This window comes from Nerophis ophidion, linkage group LG10 (assembly GCF_033978795.1).
Source record: "Nerophis ophidion isolate RoL-2023_Sa linkage group LG10, RoL_Noph_v1.0, whole genome shotgun sequence".
Taxonomy (NCBI): Eukaryota; Metazoa; Chordata; class Actinopteri; order Syngnathiformes; family Syngnathidae; genus Nerophis; species Nerophis ophidion.
In genome coordinates, this window is record NC_084620.1 from 3345196 (window position 1) to 3358789 (window position 13594).

Here is a 13594-nt window from a genome sequence, read left to right on the forward strand (position 1 = left end):
TCTCTTTAGCCCCAAGCAAGTGTCCTTGTGCTGATTATATTAGTTTATCTGTAAGAAGTGTCTTCCTGAGGACAATTCCCAAGCCTGCAAGTGTAATCAAACCTGCCAGAGATTTTAAAATGATCAGCGCAGCTTGTCACGGCTATGTGCTCGCCGGCAATAAAACTTTATTAGCGTTTCATTGCTGCAGAGGGAATTTAAGGCGCTGCTTCTACATTCACATAAAATGTGTCTGCATGTTTGCTCAGATCACTTCCTTATTGATCCAACTTATTGATTTTCTGCACCATTTAAACCAGGGGTCTTAGACATGCGGCCCGCGAGAAGTTATTTTGCGGCCTCCACATTAATATGAAAGTTTAATGTTAGTGCGTCCCGCAAGTTTTATATGAATGGCGCTTGACAGAGTTGTGTTATTTGGGTCCAAAATAGCTCTTCCAACATTCTGGGTTGCCTACCCCTGCATTAGTGGAAAAGCGGCAAATGAGTGAAAGCAACAGAGATGTTGCCATTGAAACGAGGGTTTTCTTACGTGCTTGGCTGCAGTCACACCTGTCCGTCAGTAATAACGGTCCCTGATAACCTGGACCAATTCATACCGTTGTTTGTTTTTTTTAATTGTTTAATTTGAATTGCCTCACACGATGAACAGTACATATATTTCTAACACTCCGCTGTCACTTTTTTGTGCTCGCTACCCCGGTACTTTCCCGGCTATTACCCGCCGACCGCCGTGTTGCTGTAGGGAGGAAAAGCGGAACGACACACATTACGGAAGTAACATTATTCTCCGTGCGTCGACTAAATACAAATATATTCCACAACCCCAAACATGTCTTTTTCAAAGCCTGCAGTGAAGAGAAAGGTTAGTGATGAGCGAAGACAATTCCAGGAAAAGGGGGAGATGCAATATTTCTTTGTTGAGCACAGTTGATTGCACAGAGAAAGGAGTGCACAAGGAATACAATTTGAAACGTCATTATACAACTAGACATGCTGAGGAGTATGCAAAACATTTTAAGAAATCGTTTCTTGCGGCGCAGCCTCACCCAGACTACGCATCCAGTGGCCCCCAGGTAAATTGTGTTTAAGACCCCTGATTTAAACGATCCGGAGTTTCAGGACTGTGTACGAGAAATGTGTCGACATTTTTCCAATAACTAGCAGTTCCTCAACTTACAATCTTTTTAATCGGTTCTGTGATGGAGCTCTTAACTTGAAACACTTTACTGTCCAGTCATTGTCTAGCAATAAAATTATTTGAAACCAATTTAATTGGTGTTTACACCAGCCCCCACAAACAGCACAACATATAAAAAAAAACAACCTTCTAAATAAATGTTTTATCAAATGTATGCAATAAAATGTAGTACCGCATTTTTCAGATTATAAGCCGCTCCGGAGTATACGTCGTACCGGCTGAAAATGCATAATAAATAAGGAAAAATCATATATATATATATATCTATATATATATATATATATATATATATATATATATATATATATACAGTATATATATATATATATCTATATATATATATATATATATAGATATATGTATATATATATGTATATATATATGTATATGTATGTCGCACTGGAGTATAAGTTGCATTTTTGAGGGAAATTTATTTGATAAAATCCAACACCAAAAATAGACATTTCAATGGCAATATAAAATAAATAAAGAATAGTGAACACCAGGCTGAATAAGTGTACGTTATATGAGGCATAAATAACCAACTGAGAAGGTGCCTGCTATGTTAACCTAACATATTATGGTAAGAGTCATTCAAATAACTATAACATATAGAACATGCTATACCTTTACCAAACAATCTGTCACTCCTAATCGATAAATCCGATTAAAACTTCTTCCTCGATGTCGCTTCTAAACAACTCTGCCAACTCCAAAGGTATGTGCCGCTTCTTCTTGTCGTTTTCTGCTGCATATTTCACTACGTCCAGCTTGTAATCTGCAGTACATGATTTCTTTTTCGGTGCGATTTTTGTTCAGCTCGTCTCAGTTTTTATAAGTTGCTGCCAATGATGAAATGATCCATTATAATAGCTACGGCAGTAGAATATACGGGTTAGCATCCCATGACCCAGAATGCACTTCTGCCATGACCCTCCCCTGCCGTATTCTTATTGGTTGACGTGGATGTGATGATTGCTGACATTCATCTCTTCCGCGAATGAGATAAATAATATTGATATTTTACGGTAATGTGTTAATAATTTCACACATAAGTCGCTATGGAGTATATGTCGCACCCCCGGCCAAACTATGAAAAAAACTGCAACTTACAGTCCGAAAAATACGGTACAAACAAATCCGGTAGTTGTATGATGTGATGTAATAATGTTGTACAGCCTTTACTTTGGAGAGTGGACTTCCACAGTAACTCCTTCCAGCTGCATTAGCAGCTATTATGGATAAATGCTCCGATTAAATATTATTTTAGTGCTACCCTCGAATTGTTTTGCCAAGTCGGCTACACACTCAATCATGTTTTTGATGTTTTTATTTCTTAGATTTAATGGATGTCATCCGCTTCTTCATCTCAGCGGTGTCCTTCACACTCACTTTCTTCCTTACCGTGGTTGGAAAAACAAGCCTATGTTGATCTCTATGTTGAATAAAAACAAGACAAAAAATGTTGACAAAAATCCAATCATATTTAATTTGGTCTTGTAGATGCTTGAGACATGCTCAGAATATCTAATCAGATGCTTTTTCTTTGTGAGATAGGGAAGCTGAACTAAACTGTTGGATTTAAACAAGTTCTTTATCATAATATGTGCACACCCGGGAGAAAAAAATAGGACACAATTCACTTTTGATGCTGTGACATCATCAGCAGGCAAGTCTTTGTGACATCTACACAACTGTGTGTTAGCCAGAGCTGAAACTAGCATATCATTACTGTTACTATATTAAATGCCTACTGAAATGAGATGTTCTTATTTAAACGGGGATAGCAGCTCCATTCTATGTGTCATACTTCATCATTTCGCGACACTGCCATATTTTTGCTGAAAGGGTTTAGTAGAGAACATCGACGATAAAGTCCGCAACTTTTGGTCGCTAATAAAAAAGCCTTGCCTGTACCGGAAGTAGCAGACGATGTGCGCGTGACGTCACCGGTGTGAAGGCTCCTCACATCCTCACATTGTTTACAATCATAGCCACCAGCAGCGCGAGCAATTTTGACCGAGAAAGCGACTATTTCCCCATTAATTGGAGCGAGGATGAAAGATTCGTGGATGAGGATAGTGAGAGTGAAGGTCTAGAAGAAAAAGAAAAAAAAAAGACGAGGGCAGTGGGATCGATTCAGATGTTATTAGACACATTTACTAGGATAATTCTGGAAAATCCCTTATCTGATTATTGTGTTACTAGTGTTTTAGTGAGATTATAAAGTCATACCTGAAAGTTGGAGGGGTGTGGTGACCACCAATGTCTCTGATGGAAGCAATGGAGGAGCCAAGAAAGTCGCAGCTGCCTCTTTGACAGCTGCAGGAGGACGCAAGCTCCGCTCGTGTCTCCGGTAAGAGCCGACTTATTACCACAATTTTCTGACCGAAACCTGACGGTTGACATGTGGTAGAAAAACATGTTTGCTTGACCGCTCTGTTCCATATTAAAGCTTCACAACAGACAAAGAAACACCGGCTGTGTTTCGGTTGCTGCAATCCACCGCTTTTCACCAACAGCATTCTTCTTTGTAGTCTCCATTATTAATTGAACAAATTGCAAAAGATTCAGCAACACAGATGTCCAGAATACTGTGTAATTATGCGATTAATTCGGACGACTTTTAGCCGTGTGTGGTGCTGGGATAAAATGTCCGCTACAGCCAATAACATCACAAGCACGCGTCAACATAAGCGTCATCATTCCGCGACGTTTTCAACAGGACACATCGCGGGAAATTTAAAATTGCAATTTAGTAAACTAAAGCGGCAGTATTGGCATGTGTTGCAATGTTAATATTTCATCATTGATATATAAACTATCAGACTGTGTGGTTGGTAGTAGTGGCTTTCAGTAGGCCTTTAACTACTGGTATGCTTTGCCAGTTGTACACACCTTTGCTGTGCTATTTAGGTGATTAAAAAGGTCATGCATGCATTCTCTTTTTTGCTCGTGATTGCGTTTGTTTGCTGTGCACAATACCTTTTTTTTATCAGAATTAAATGGATTCCAACCTGCACGCCATCTCCTGTCTTTGCGTCTTGGGGTTCCAACAATATATTCGTCTCTTTTATATCTGCAAACTCTATGACTTCACAGCAAACCATAGCAATATTATTATTATTATTATTATTATTACTATCACAGGATGACCTGTCACTACTGTTAAAGACAGGAATGTAAAAGTCTGCGAAAAGACCGAAATCCGGATTTTTAAACATTCATTTTCGCGTCAAAATATAATTTCCTTGTTTTTTTTAATGAACTATCAGAAAAAGTAGGTTCTCAACAAAATTTGTTGAACTCTCGCCTCAGCTGCAGGCACTCGCTGGTCCTCGAGTCTAAACACCGCACTGAATTCCAAGCATAGTTGGCGTCAACTAGCTTGCGTTGACAGATTTTATTTTGCGGCTAATCATATTTGGATGATTACAACTCAAACACTGTTAGTTCCGAAGCAGTTATAGTTCTAAAGCATTTATAAGTAGCCAGGAAGAAGGTATATTTTGGACGTGACGGATGTAAACAGAGGTCACAACACTGGAAGTATATTACCCGAGGGGGCGTGGCTATAGGATAGAATTGCCAAATGGGAAACTTTTTTTGATTTTTTTTTCATTCATGTCATTTAATTTTACATGACATTTTCAATGATAATATTGTTAGTAAATTATACATATAAAAAAATAACTCAGCGGTACATTACATGGGACATGTGTCCCAGGACAAATTTTCTTCCGAAAATCTCCCGAAATTCAGGCGGACCTGGAGGCCACGCCCCCCTCCAGCTCCATGCGGACCTGAGTGACGTGTTGACAGCCTGTTTTCACGTCCGCTTTCCCATGTCTGCCCAATGACGTTATAACTGTAGAATGATCAAGGGAGAGTTCTTGGTTTCTTATGTGGGTTTATTGTTAAACAGTGTCATTAACGTCCTCCCAGCGCGGTATCAACACACAACAACAGCAGTCCGTTTTCGTCTACCATAAAGCAGTTCATCTTCCATAAACATCAATGTTGTGACACTCTTAAACAGGACAATACTGCCATCTACTGTACATGCATACGGTTCGAAAAACAAGGATGGACAATTCAACCCTTAACTCAACAATGAGTGGATGAGTGTTATGTGTGTGTAAATGTGTAAATAAATGTACACTGAAATTCAACTATGTCATTTTTATATATATATATATATATATATATGAAATACTTGACTTGGTGAATCTAGCTGTAAATATACTCCTCCCCTCTTAACCACGCCCCCAACCACGCCCCCCACCTCCCGAAATCGGACGTCTCAAGGTTGGCAAGTATGCATGTGTCAAAAAGACAGCCAAACGAGGTTGGCAATTGAGAATACATCTAAAGGTAAAGTATAGTCTAAAATTGCACCCATTTGCAGCAAATGAAGTCTCGATTTTCACCATTTTCTTTCGGAGCTTGTGTGGCAGCACTTTGGCCGATAGAAATGGCCCTCGTGTTTTTTGTTAGTTTTCCTCTTTTTCTTACAGGGTGTTCACATGCCTATAAAGATGAGGACTTTATTCAAATGATCGAAACACTGCATAGAAAGCTGACAGTTCCAAAGAAAATAAAATGAAGCTGAAATAGAAGAGAAAAAAATGCCTGTAAAAAAATGTATTGACATCGAGATGTGGAGCAAAAGATGACTCACAGCATCATAATCACAATAGCACGTTTGTGTTCGACCAAAGCCTGCAGGTACAGTCGGCGAAATGAAGCTGCTTCCAAGAAAACTTCAAAAATGTGTTATGCTTTATATTTTACTGTAGTTTTAATGACTAAACTATTGTCGAATATTGTTGACGGCGTGGCGCAGTGGGAGAGTGGCCGTGCGCAACCCGAGGGTTCCTGGTTCAATCCCCACCTAGTACCAACCTCGTCACGTCCGTTGTGTCCTGAGCAAGACACTTCACCCTTGCTCCTGATGGGTACTGGTTGGCACCTTGCATGGCAGCTCCCTCCATCAGTGTGTGAATGTGTGTGTGAATGTGGAAGTAGTGTCAAAGCGCTTTGAGTACCTTGAAGGTAGAAAAGCGCTATACAAGTACAACCCATTTATCATTTAATTTAGATGACTAAAACTAAAACAATTTAGATGACTAAAGTTGAACTAAAACCAAAATACATTTTCGTCAAGACTTTGACTGAAAATACTGTATATTAGAAAGAAGAGAAGTTTGTTAGGCACACAAATGTAGTGAATTTGTATTATTGAAAATGTATTTAAGAAACATATGCGTTATTTTATTTTATTAATTATTTGTGAAGGTATTTTAGCACCGTATGATTTTATGTACAAAAATGTTAAAAAAATATGAATCTCTTGATTAGTATTTATTTTTGGAACCACCCCAACCTAAGCCTTGATGATAATATTTGTGATTAACACTTGCCTTTTTTATCATTTGACAGGTTTATCCGGTTAAACAGTGTGGAGGTTAGATGTACTGTAATTATTCAATATGATTAAAATAAAGACTAAATTTACTAAATCAGTGTTAATATTTCAGGTCGAAACGGTTAAGAACCTTTTCTGTAATACATATAAGGCAGGGGTAGGGAACCCATGGCTCTAGAGCCAGATGTGGCTCTTTTGATGACTGCATCTGGCTCTCAGATAAATCTTAGCTGACATTGCTTAACACGATAAGTAATCAATAATCAGGATGGTAATGACAGTGTTAAAAATAACGTTCAAATTATAAAACATTCTCATGCATTTTAATCCAATCATCCGTTTTCTATCGCACCTGTCCAAGATGTCACATTAATGGTAAGAAGTCGGCATAGCTCGGTTGGTAGAGTGGCCGTGCCAGCAACTTGAGGGTTGCAGGTTCGATTCCCGCTTGTGCCATCCTAGTTACTGCCGTTGTGTCCTTGGGCAAGACACTTTACCCACCTGCTCCCAGTGCCACCCACACTGGTTTAAATGTAACTTAGATATTGGGTTTCACTATGTAAAAGCGCTTTGAGTCACTAGAGAAAAGCGCTATATAAATATAATTCACTTCACTTCACTTCACTAAGAAGTATTATTTTTATTATTGGTTAAATTTAGAATAACAATGTTATTAAAAAGAATAAGAGACTTATTATACTCTAAAAATGTTGGTCTTGTCAAGACCTGGACTATGGTGTGGTTTGTTTTCCGTGGTGCAAAACGATTGGAACGGACATGGCGTGAAGGTAATGACATCTTTAATCTTAACTCAAAAATATTACAATAACAAAGGGTATAAAAAAAAGGCGCTCTCAGTGGAGGTTAAAAACTTGGCTATGAAAACTAAAACTCGCACAATGGGAGAACTATGAACATAAAATAAAACTTACAAACTATGGCACGAAGAACTTACTTGGACCGAGAAAGAGCATGGATCATCGGCATGGATGACATAGGTGTGTAGGAGGTGATAGAGGGTGAGTAGAAGGTGATGTCGCCAGGCTGACTGCCTGGCAACTGCAGGCTTAAAGGGGAACATTATCAGAATTTCAAAAGGGTTAAAAACAATAAAAATCAGTTCCCAGTGGCTTGTTGTATTTTTGAAGTTTTTTTCAAAATTTTACCGGTCTCGGAATATCCCTAAATAAAACTTTAAAGTGCCTTATTTTCGGCTCTCTGCGAAGACACTGGCCATTTCCCTGTGACGTCACACAGTGCTGCCAATGTAAACAAACAATGGGAATACCACAGCAAGGTATAGTGACATTAGCTAGGATTCAAACTCGGATTTCGTCGACTTAAGCGATTCAACAGATTACGCATGTATTGAAACAGATGGTTGGAGTATGAAAATATTGAAGAAGAAACTGAAGCTATTGAGCGAATAGCTATTGACGCTATTCATAGCCATAGCATGGCCGAATAGCTGCGTTAGCATCGCCGGTAAAATGTGCGGACCAAACGATCAGGACTTTCGCATCTTTTGACACTGGAGCAACTTAAATCCGTCGATTGGTAAGTGTTTGTTCCGCATTAAAGCTGGGTGGAAGGAAATGTAATATAGTTGCAAATGCATCTACAGGTTATCCATACATCTCTGTGCCATGTCTGCTTTAGCACCGCCGGTAAATAGCATGTTAGCATCGATTAGTGTAGCATGTTAGCATCGATTAGCTGGCAGTCAACATCAACAAAACTCACCTTTGTGATTTCGTTGACTATCGTTGCAAATGCATCTGCAGGTTATCCATACATCTCTGTGCCATGTCTGCTTTAGCATCGCCGGTCAAATGTGGAGACACTCTGGTACATTCAATGGGGGTCTAGCGGCAGACACTTTGGCATCTTCGGGCCAGTGGTGCAACTTGAATCCCTCCCTGTTAGTGTTGTTACACCCTCCGACAACACACCCACCAGGCATGATGTCTCCAAGGTTCCAAAAAATAGTCAAAAAAACGGAAAATAACAGAGCTGAGACCCGGTGTTTGTAATGTGTTGAAAATGAAAATGGTGGGTGTGTTACCTCAGTGACGTCAAGTTCTGACGTCATCGCATCCAGAGCGATAAACAGAAAGGCGTTTAATTCGCCAAAATTCACCCATTTAGAGTTCGGAAATCGGTTAAAAAAATAGATGGTCTTTTTTCTGCACCATCAAGGTATATATTGACGCTTACATAGGTCTGCTGATAATGTTCCCCTTTAAATGGTGATGTGGTGATTGAGAACAGGTACATGAGATCAAGTAAATCAGGTGAACTGATTGGTAGTCATGGAAACAAAAACAAACCAGGGTGTGCAAAAACAGGAACTAATGGAGTCAAAAACAAAACAGAACATAACTAAACAGAACATTACCAGAAAGACATGACAGGTCTTATTTAAAAATACACGCATTTAGTTGTATTCAGTGTTTAAAAGATATTATACGTCTCTCACGGAAATACATTTTGAAATATTTGGCTTTCATGGCTCTCTCAACCAAAAAGGTTCCCGACCCCTGATATAAGGCATAAACAGGACATAATTAAAGTCTTAATTTAGGCCCAAAAATGAAAATGTACTTTTGAAATAAAGGTGAAAAAAGGATATCGTTAAACCGCTCAATCTGAAGCCCAAAGTGGTGAAGGATTACTGTAATAGCGGCATAGCTCGGTTGGTAGAGTGGCCGTGCCAGCAACTTGAGGGCTGCAGGTTCGATTCCCGCTTGTGCCATCCTAGTTACTGCCGTTGTGTCCTTGGGCAAGACACTTTACCCACCTGCTCCCAGTGCCACCCACACTGCTTTAAATGGAACTTAGATATTGGGTTTCACTATGTAAAGCGCTTTGAGTCACTTGAGAAAAGTGCTATATAAATATAATTCACTTCACTTCACTAATTGTGGAGGGGGTCCGGTCCGATGACCATGGATGAAGTACTGACTGTCCAGAGTCGAGACCCAGGATGGACCGCTCGTCGGGACCCAGGATGGACCGCTCGCCTGTATCGGTTGGGGACATCTCTACGCTGCTGATCCGCTTGAGATGGTTTCCTGTGGACGGGACTCTCACTGCTGTCTTGGAGCCACTATGGATTGAACTTTCACAGTATCATGTTAGACCCGCTCGACATCCATTGCTTTCGGTCCCCTAGAGGGGGGGGTTGCCCACATCTGAGGTCCTCTCCAAGGTTTCTCATAGTCAGCATTGTCACTGGCGTCCCACTGGATGTGAATTCTCCCTGCCCACTGGGTGTGAGTTTTCCTTGCCCTTTTGTGGGTTCTTCCGAGGATGTTGTAGTCGTAATGATTTGTGCAGTCCTTTGAGACATTTGTGATTTGGGGCTATATAAATAAACATTGAATATTTCTATCCATCCATCCATCCATCATCTTCCGCTTATCCGAGGTCGGGTCGCGGGGGCAGCAGCCTAAGCAGGGAAACCCAGACTTCCCTCTCACCAGCCACTTCGTCTAGCTCTTCCCGGGGGATCCCGAGGCGTTCCCAGGCCAGCCGGGAGACATAGTCTTCCCAACGTGTCCTGGGTCTTCCCCGTGGCCTCCTACCGGTCGGACGTGCCCTAAACACCTCCCTCGGGAGGCGTTCGGGTGACATCCTGACCAGATGCCCGAACCACCTCATCTGGCTCCTCTCCATGTGGAGGAGCAGCGGCTTTACTTTGAGTTCCTCCCGGATGGCAGAGCTTCTCACCCTATCTCTAAGGGAGAGGAAACTCATTTGGGCCGCTTGTACCCGTGATCTTATCCTTTCGGTCATGACCCAAAGCTCATGACCATAGGTGAGGATGGGAACGTAGATCGACCGGTAAATTGAGAGCTTTGCCTTCCGGCTCAGCTCCTTCTTCACCACAACGGATCGGTACAACGTCCGCATTACTGAAGACGCCGCACCGATCCGCCTGTCGATCTCACGATCCACTCTTCCCTCACTCGTGAACAAGACTCCTAGGTACTTGAACTCCTCCACTTGGGGCAGGGTCTCCTCCCCAACCCGGAGATGGCACTCCACCCTTTTCCGGGCGAGAACCATGGACTCGGACAGGTAATGTAAATGAGTGACAGTTGTATAGCGCTTTTCTTTCTTTCTGTCTTTCTTTCTTTCTTTCTTTAGTTTTCAGCATAACACATCACGCAATTTCATATCATTTCACTTCACATCATGTCCGAAAAGGAGTAGGAAGAAGCAAAACTTATTTAATCCTATCCCTTTAATATTGTTTCTGTAGGACACACATAACACAAACCTTCCTAATTGTTGGAAAGCCCACTGTTTAATATGTTTATGTTTATGCTTCACTGATGACTACCTTCGAGGTACTCAAAGCGCTTTGACACTATTTCCACATTCACCCATTCACACGACCCATCGGGACCAAGGGTGAAGTGTCTTGCTCAAGGACGCAACAGACGTGACTCGGATGGCAGAAGCTGGGGGTCGAAACAGGAACCCTCAAGTTGCTCTACCAGCCGAGCCATGCCATTTCTTCTCTGTCACCGAGTCATTGAAACTGCTGGTTTCATTTAGGTTGACATGCAACTAAGTGCTCAGCAGTTAGTGCATTAGATGAGTGCTGATAAAAGGCTTTTAATTGGTAGATTTACTGGCTGATTAACCCTTTACAGACACCATGTGACTAATATCATCTTTGTTTCCCCACTTCTATTTGGTTTCAAAGCACAGGACGTGTAGTTTTGGGGCGTGTGACGGAAGTAAAATGGCGAGGGAAGTGACCCAGTTAGAGAAGGGAAAGTGTCAGAGGGGGGTTTATTGCCAGCATCACCACTGTGGTTGGGGACCTGCTGGGCCATCTGTCCGCTCTGTAATTGGGTGGTTTTATACCTGATGTTGCTACTTTGTGAAATAATTTGTGTTATTTCCTATGGAGAAAGAGATATCACGTTGCATTTGACTCCCCGTCTTCTACTGATGTGGGGGTCCAAAGTCGGGAACATTCAATGTGACACGTCATGGAGTGGAATGATGAACCGCTACGACTAGCAGGGAGAAATGCAGCCATTTTATGCACGATACATATCCCCTCCCCAAAAAGCCAAAGGGCAAATATTGTATGTATAAAACTCCCCACGCAGTCTTGATTACACTAGGAAAAAGGTCATCGCTGCTCTCAGGTTTTCCGTGAAGATAAATCAAGCTGAAGTGAGTATCCCGCAGTGAGGAGAGAATACGGATGTTGCTGTTTGGTGCTTGAATGGGAGAGCTGTCATTAAAGGCCTACTGAAATAAGATGTTCTTATTTAAACGGGGATAGCAGCTCCATTCTGTGTGTCATTCTTGATCATTTTGCCATATTGCCATATTTTTGCTGTTAGGATTTAGTAGAGAACATCGACGATAAAGTTTGCAACTTTTGGTCACTAATAAAAAAGCCTTGCCTGTACCGGAAGTAGCAGACAATGTGCGCGTGACGTCACGGGTTGTGGAGCTCCTCACATCCTCACATTGTTTACAATCATAGCCACCAGCAGCAAGAGCGATTCGGGCCGAGAAAGCGACGATTTCCCCATTAATTTGAGCGAGGATGAAAGATTTGTGGATGAGGAAAGTTAGAGTGAAGCACTAGAGGAAAAAAAAGGCGACGGCAGTGGGAGCGATTCTGATGTTATTAGACACATTTACTAGGATAATTCTGGAAAATCCCTTATCTGCCTACTGTGTTACTAGTGTTTTAGTGAGATTATAAAGGGGGGCGGCATGGCGTAGTGGGTAGAGCTGCCGTGCCAGAAACCTGAGGGTTGCAGGTTCGCTTCCCACCTATTGACATCCTAATTGCTGCCGTTGTGTCCTTGGGCAGGGCACTTCACCCTTTGCCTCCGGTGCCGCTCACACTGGTGAATGAATGATGAATGAATGAATGATAGGTGGTGGTCGGAGGGGCCGTAGGCGCAAACTGGCAGCCACGCTTCCGTCAGTCTACCCCAGGGCAGCTGTGGCCACAGATGTAGCTTACCACCACCAGGTGTGAATGAATGACGGGTTCTCACTTCTCTGTGAGCGCTTTGAGTATCTAACAATAGAAAAGCGCGATATAAATCGAATCCATTATTATCATTATTATTATAAAGTCATACCTGAAAGTTGGAGGGATGCGGTGACCACCGGTGTCTCTGAGGGAAGCCATATGGAGGAGCCAAGAAAGTCACAGCTGCCTCTTTTAAAGCTGCTGCAGGAGGACGCAAACTCCGCTCAAGTCGCTGGTAAGAGCCGACTCAATATCAGAATTTTCTCATCCAAAAACTCTCTGGTTGACATTTGGTAGAGAAACATGTTCGCTTGACCGCTCTGTGTTAAAGCTTCACAACAAACAAAGAAACACAGGCTGTGTTTTGGTTGCTAAAGGCAGCTGCAATCCACCGCTTTCCACCAACAGCATTCTTCTTTGACGTCTCCATTATTAAGAAAACAAATTGCAAAAGATTCAGCAACAGAGATGTCCAAAATACTGTGTAATTATACGATTAAAGCAGACGACTTTTAGCCGTGAGTGGTGCTGGGATAAATTGTCCGCTCAACCAATAACGTCACAAGCACGCGTCAACATTCCGCGACGTTTTCAACAGGATACCTCGCGGGAAATTTAAAATTGCAATTTAGTAAACTAAAGCGGCCGTTTTGTCATGTGTTGCAATGTTAATATTTCATCATTGATATATAAACTATCAGACTGTGTGGTCGGTAGTAGTGGGTCTCAGTAGGACTTTAAGGTTAAAAGTTAAAGTACCAATGATTGTCACACACACACACACACACACACACACATACACTAGGTGTGGTGAAATTTGTCCTCTGCATTTAAACCATCACCCTTGATCACCCCCTGGGAAGTGAGGGGAGCAGTGGGCAGCAGTGGTACCACGCCCAGGAATCATTTATGGTGATTTAACCCCCAATTCCAACCCTTGATG

General features: G+C 41.7%; 1 protein-coding gene across 6 annotated transcripts in view; it reads left to right on the forward strand.

Annotated features, from left to right (window-relative positions):
• syt1a (synaptotagmin Ia) overlaps nucleotides 1-13594 on the forward strand; it is a 298889-nt gene that overhangs the window by 196890 nt on the left and 88405 nt on the right. The window lies entirely within an intron of this gene.